General features: G+C 30.3%; 1 long non-coding RNA gene across 1 annotated transcript in view; it reads right to left on the minus strand.

The window, feature by feature from the left end:
* Positions 1 to 5,815: 5,815 nt before the first annotated feature.
* LOC140184326 (uncharacterized) overlaps positions 5,816 to 7,532 on the minus strand; it is a 2,413-nt gene continuing 696 nt past the window's right edge. The window contains exons 3-4 of the long non-coding RNA XR_011880768.1: positions 7,175 to 7,285; positions 5,816 to 5,868 (exon numbers count right to left, since the gene is read on the minus strand). This is a non-coding gene — a long non-coding RNA (uncharacterized lncRNA). The remainder of the gene's footprint in view (positions 5,869 to 7,174; positions 7,286 to 7,532) is intronic.

Genomic DNA, 7,532 nt, shown 5'->3' on the forward strand with positions numbered 1-7,532 from the left:
TATGTCTGAAGAGTAATTAGTAATTGTGATGCTAGTTAGTTAATAGATTTCAAATGATGTAATTAGTAATATGAGAGTGTTGTTTACTTATTATTGTTATTGTCTATAATATTAAACTGATGAGTTATTTTAGTTATTGTTTAAGTGTGTTATGTTATTTTGGTTATCGTTTAAGTGTTGTTTACTTTTATGTGTTAAGGTGTAGGTTTTGTGTTGATGGTTTTTCAATATTTGATGGCCTAAATGTAAAAATTTATTAAAAATGATAATTAAAAAATTAGGATCAATCATGAAAATTTAGTCACTAAAATGCTTGATTGCTAATTAGCGACCGATTTAGTGACTGAAATGTCGGTTACTAAAATATAGGTTCATACTTAGCGATCAAATTAGAGACTGAAATGTTGCTCACAAATTAACAACCAAGTTAGCGACCGAAATAATGGTCACGAATTGGAGACCGAAACACTGGTCGCAAATTAGCGACCGATTTACTTAAAGACCAATTTAGCGACGGAAAATTTGGTCACAATTTAACAACCGATTTATTAGCGATCAATTTAACGACCGATACTCTTTGGCGAGGGTTTGGTGGCCTTGTTAACAAATTGGTTGCTAAAGTTTAGCGACCGAAGTTGGTCGCTATTTCCTGATTAGCGACCATGGTTTTAGCGACCACCCAAAGCGATCGCTAAATCGGTCGCTAAGGATTTAGTGTTAAACCCGGATAATTAATGAATAATTAACTCATAAATTAAAATTTATTCTAGAAAATTAGAAAATGAAATTTTATAGTTTAATGTGATAAAAAATATTAGACTAAGAATTTTGACACTAATTTTAAAGAATTTGGCCCAATATTAGGCCGAACAGACCGAACTGGGTGAACTGAGCCCGTATTGGGCCCAAGGCCCAACCTAATCACACTTTAATGAAGGCAACAGCCTTCCTTCCCCAGCCCCCCCCCCCCACACACACATGCTAAACATACATTGAAGAGGGGAAGAACACTCCCAAATTTACAAACCCTTGGCTAGAAATTAAATCAAGATAACTTTTGATCTGGAGCTCCGATCGCCGTACTGTTTGAGGCCACGCGACCGCAGCGTCGAGCTTTACAAAAGCCATAACATTTTTCAAGAGGTAAGCCACGTTTTCTCACTTGTTTTCACAGCCCTTGAATTCAAAATTATTGGGTAAAAGTGTTGAGATTTTGAGCTCTTTAATGTTATAGGATCCAATTAGCTTGAGAGAAAGGCATAATCTTGCCCCCTTTGATCCTTGGATATGGTAAGAATTCTCAACCCTAGTAAAATATTTGATTTGTTGTGTTTGGGTGTTGAGTTTGTATATGTGGGTCTCTATGATGTGTGTTAGGTAATATGTATGTAAGAGGTTTGGAGCTTGATTTAGTTTTTAGAAGCTTGAAAGTGGACTTTTAGTGCTAGAAAATCTATTTGGGAGGTGTTGAGCCTTAAAAGCTTGAGGAAAAAGGTGAATTAGAGGTGTTCCGGGTAAATCGGAGAATCAGCCAAGGTATGGTTTCGGTTTCTCGTATCTAAACTGTAATGTAATGTGAAAATTTAGGCTAGTTGACCTATAGGATAAGTTGAATTGATTGTTGGTTGTTGAATTAAATTGTTAATTTGGAATGTGTTGAGGATAATTGTTAAATTGATATGATAGAATTGGTTAAGCGGATTATGAGGTGTTAAATGTTGAGTTGTCTATGAGAATATGTTGTTTGTGATAAATGATGAGGATATTAAATGATGATAATGATAGTAGGATGACCTGTGAATTGTGTTGCATTGGTTTGTGAAATCGTATATGATGAAAATACTAAGAATTGGGTATTTGCATGTGATGAAAGAGATGGAATAGGTATGAGACTGTTTAGTATACAATTAGTGCTGAAATTGGAGTGTAAGTTAGTGGTTTTTGAAAGAAACTTAGTGAAATAAAGGTTTGAGGGTTTTATTGTAAAATTGATTTTTGGCCGAACTTTGACGAGTTATAACTCGGCTTCCAGACCCCCAAATTATTTCAAATTTATTTCATATGAAAATTGGGTCCGTGAAGTTTACGCTATTCAAAGAACGGATGAAAAATGTTTTAAAATGAGAAAGTTATGCACATTGGATGTTCGGTATGTAAAACTGAAATTCTACAGACTCAACCATTTCTAATTAAACTGCAGTGTAAGCGTACGCATGCCCCTCATTCGCGAAAGGTCATTTCTGTCTAGCGCACATGCGTATGCATGGACCCTGTTTCAGCAAAAAATAGGTTTTTGTGTTTCTAAGCTCACATTTAAACCTCTAGACCTCTATTTTCACTCTTTTAACCCTAGATCTTAGTAGTAGGCCTAGTAATGAGATGAAGTTAGGGAAGAGGAGGTATTTTGAGGATGAAATAAGGTTAGAAACTGATGAGTTATATATAGAAAATGTGAATATATGAAGTATATGTTATTCCATAGCAATGATGAATGGTTGTGAAATGATTACAAATGATTATGAATGAATGTGATAATTAAGTTCTGATTGAGATTTGTTGATAATGAGAATGTATGAGTTTCTCTCTGTTGTAGGGTGTGTCGGGTACTATATCCCGAGAGCGTGGCGGGCGCTATATCCCAAGAGTGTGGGAGCACCTTACCTTGGGAAGTAAATCGGGCACTATATCCCGAGAGCTTGACAGGCACTATATCCCAAGAGCGTGGCAAGCGCTATATCCCAAGAGTGTGGGAACACTTTGTCCCAAGAAATGCGACGGGCACTATATGCCATGAGTGTGACAGGCACTATATCCCAAGAGTGTGGAGGCATGTCAGAGAGGCAATATCTGGATTAGCTACCGGGTGTGTCGGGTTCTGCCAAAGTAACCGATAAGTGAGCTCACGGTCAGTAGGAAAGGCATGCATCATACGCAGCTGTATGTCTTGTTTGAGTTTGCATTATTTGGAATTGCCTTTGTGAAATTACTATACTTAGTTGCTATATGATTTTCTTGCTGTACCTGCTTTCTACTTATGTTTGCTTTATCTGTTTTATTTGTCTGTGTGGTTCTATCAGAGTTTTGGAGGATTGGAGGAAAGGCGATGGTTTTAAGGATTAAGTGAGAATTGAGATAAGTTAGAACTCTTTTGATACCTTGCCTTATTTTATGATCTTAAATGTTGGTTTTAAGTTTGAATCTATTGTCGAAAGTTCTAGGATTGCCTTCAACTTTCCTAGGACATTATATGTTAGATATGTGGGTACTGTTACCATGCTGAGAACCTCCGATTCTCACCCCATACAGATTTTGTGGTTTTCAGATGCAGGACGTGAGGCACCTTGCTGAGTCATGCTGGAAGCTTCTGGATAGCAAAGATCCTTATCTTTTGGGGCTCTATTTTGGTTATATGTATTTATTTAGATACTTAATATCTCCACTGCTTAAGTTAGTACATCAAATACACATACATACATACATACATACATACATACATACATACATACATACATACATATATATATATATATATATACATACTAGCAGAGGTCCCGCGCATACGCGCTGATAATAGTAGTGTTTAAATGGTGTAACTGCTTTGGTTAAAACATTGTATTGAATACTAATATTATATGTAACATATATAATGGTCTTTTGACCGATTTAAATAGAGTAAGAAAAGAGCCATGGAATGATTTAGTTGTATTGTACTCTGTACTCTCTTTTAATTAAAAATATAAAATTCCAAAAATGGTGTAAACAATAAAAAAATACAATAAATAAAAGAAATATAAAAGATAAGAAAATGATAAAAATTGATACAGTCATTTAAATCTATGTTGTAATAAAAAATTAGAGAAAAATATGAGTAACCATAAATATTCACTGCTTTGTTAAGTAATATTTTTCCGTTTTTGCATCAACTTGGAATATAAATGGATAGAAAGATGATAATTTAACACAAATTTAAAATATTTGAAAGCAATCTAACCAAGGCAGCATAAAATGAAAGATTGTTAATAGAATTTGAAAAAAGTTTAATATACTAAATAAAGATCTATGTTATGTTACTATTCATAAGTGATGTAAAAATATGAATGATGTTCTGAATTTTTTACTATTTTATCCAAATATTAAAAATTAAAGGAGTACTTTATTCTATATTAAATTATATTATATTATTTTCTTAATCACCAATAGTGCTCTTTTATTTTTACACTAATTAATAATTTAAGCTGGAAAAGAAAAGAGTGATACATTTAAAAAAGATATCAATAATAATAAAAGTGGCTAATTCAAAAGTAATAAATTATGTTGTTATTGAAAATTTTTATTATAAAATAGAAAGCATAAAATACCTTCTTTATATTTGTATCATGAAATCTTGAGCAATTGCTAACTTGCATGAAATTAAAATAATTAAATAGAACTATAATAAAAATATATATATATAAAACAAAAAATAGCCTTTTTAGATTAAAAAGGAAAGAAAAAGCTTTAATTGTTTCATTGTCAAATTATCAATCATTATTGTTTTTGGAATAAGATTTTGGCTATGAGTAGATTAAGTACTTTGATGGTCTTAAAGAAATACACTATCAAAAAAAAGATTCAAATTAAAAATGATAAAAAGAAATCATAACTATTAATAAAAAAGATATATATCCATTTACATCTTTTCCGTATAGATAACTCATCTTTTGATTGCATTTTTTATATACTACTCTTTGTGTCATCTACCACAGCAGCTAAATAACTTGACTTTAAAAGGACATTTTTCTTTGGACTTTCTCGAGAATTTTGGCTTTCGAAAAAATATTATTTTTCAATAATGTTTTTTGTCTTTTCTGTATTTGTTAATATATATTTCCATAAGTACAAATATGTAACTATCCTTTCATTTTACTGTATCATTGTTTACTTTTAGAAAACTTAAATTCATGCATCTATTCTACAGGCAATAATTTTCACTGTAACATATTTAACATACAACAAAGTCAATACACACAATTTTATAATAACTTTTACATCCAATATTAGCCAAAATAAATGAAAAAAATCAATAAAAATGACAATTACAAAATTTGAAACCGTATAAATTCTTTTAAAATAAGCCATCAAACAGAAGTAGACAATTTAAGTATAATCTTATTTATAACAACATAACCTTTTTTAAGTATATAAAACTCACTACATGAATAATGTAATTGCATTTAAGATTTAGCATTAATTTAGTAAAACATTCAAGTTAGCAATACAATGATACAGTCTTGTATATATCCTACTGGATATGCATCAAAATTTATTCTTGTTTCCAAGCATAGCCTGAATTGTTTGCTCAAACAAAAATTAAGTCTATTCAAGATCATTAATATTTAATGTGGCTTAATAGCAACCATGATGACTGGTAACTTCCCATGCTTTCTCTTCTACTCCAATTCCTCACAGCAAGTATTGCTATTATTAAAGGCAATCCTGGACAACATCTTGAGAGTTGAGACCTTTACCTTGTTATAATCTATTATCCGAGAAAGAATATAAAAACCACTTTGATACACGATTAGGATTACCTGCAAGATGCACAAAAGGTTCATGTTTTTTAATACCTAACATCTAAAATTATTAATATTGCACCAATAACATAAATAAAATTCCATGTAAATAGTATAAAATCAATAAAAAGAAGAAACAGCCTAATAAACATGACACAGAGAGAAGCAAGATGTTGGTTTCTACAGATAAGAACAAACAAATATATGAATATTAAAGGGAAAAACTTAAAAGATCTAATTTTATTATTTATTTATAATGAAAAATTACCTCCAATGTACTCTTTTTAAAAGTAACATTCATGGAATTCATCATCTCCTGTAATGTTATGAAAATATATCAATAACGAACGGACCTTCAAATCGAGCACTAAATATACTCTCAACTGAATTTTCAAGAGTTCATCTTTAGTTGTCAATATTTCTAGGTTGTAAACAAATCTTTTCTACATGCGGGGTAGCATTGATATCTAAAAAATATAGGTCATATATATCAACAATATGTATTCAAAATGAGAAACGGATCTTTGAATACATGAAATGTTTGAGGAAAATAAAATAGGCTACTGAATTAATAATTATAGAGAAAAAGATGAATCAATTGATTAATAATTACCGCAATTGTTGATAGAAACTTGATGAGAAGCAGAATTATTTGCTAAAGTGCTTTGTGAAGAGTTGATATACTTTCCTATTCTTAATGGCTGCAATCTTTGATTGATATGATTCTTTATAATTGATGTTGATGAGAAAAGATTACTAATAGTTGTGCAAAATACAATTAGAAGTTAACCATATAAATGCATTTTCGTGCATGAGACAATTTTGTGTAATTTTATTAAAATTGAAGGTTTCTAAATATTATACTGATTGAAAATGATCTACTTTCTAGCTTACTTTGGGTTATTTGAGCGTCAAACAATAGGACAGAATTATTTACATTGCAGGGTTGCCCAAATAGTTGAGAACCATGTGTATTCTCCTCACTTATTCTATTTGGATGTGGTTTACAACTTATCTTAGTGTTGCATTAATTATCCAGCAGAGTATTTATTATATTAAATATATTAGACTCTGTCTGACTATTTTCCGCCATTTGAAAGTAGACATATGAAAGTCAATAAAAAATCTGTATTTTTAAGACTTATAAGTTGAGTTTCAAAACATGACTTATAAACGTGTATATAATAATTTATATGAAGATACATAATTATTTTTAAGTGATATTGAAATAGGAGAAATGTGTTAAATGCATATAACATTTTCAATTCATTTAAAATCTATAGTATTTTAATAATAAAATTGATAGTTACATATAAATTAATCACTTTTTTATTATATAAAAGTTCAATATATGTAATTACTATACTGATAGAAAAAAGTTGTATTTTTTTTACAATTAACGTATTGAAAAAATAAAATAAGTGTCAATTTCCAAAAAAAAAACAGAAATTAAAAGATTATATATTTATTGGAATACTCGATTTTTTATTGGTGTATTTTAGGATTGTCCCAAAGAAAGACCTGCAATTGAGATATGCTGTATCCATTTTGATATATCATTTAATCCACTATTCTTTTGTAACAAAATAATACTATAAGGGAAAGAACATAAGTGAGCTTACTTTAAATGATTGGTGACAAAGACCTCCTTTGAACAATACAATTCATATCCATATTCCTTTAAAGATGCTAGTGGGTACCAAACACTTGGAAATGAAGCCCGACACTTTCTTCTGCAAAAATTAACAAATATTATTAGTATGATATAGCAAACTATCGAAAAGAAAGTGATTATAATTAAAAAGGGATACTTTTGGTAGAACGAAGGAGTTGGGATGGGATTGTAACGAAAGAATATTTCTAGCTTTTTCACTCTTTATTTCACAAACTTTGCTCACAAATAATCAAAATTGAAAACTGGTTTACTTCTATGTACAACAATTCTACAAATCAGATAAGTACACAAAAAATAAAGAAATT

The sequence above is a fragment of the Arachis hypogaea genome, chromosome 4 (genome assembly GCF_003086295.3).
Source record: "Arachis hypogaea cultivar Tifrunner chromosome 4, arahy.Tifrunner.gnm2.J5K5, whole genome shotgun sequence".
NCBI lineage: Eukaryota > Viridiplantae > Streptophyta > Magnoliopsida > Fabales > Fabaceae > Arachis > Arachis hypogaea.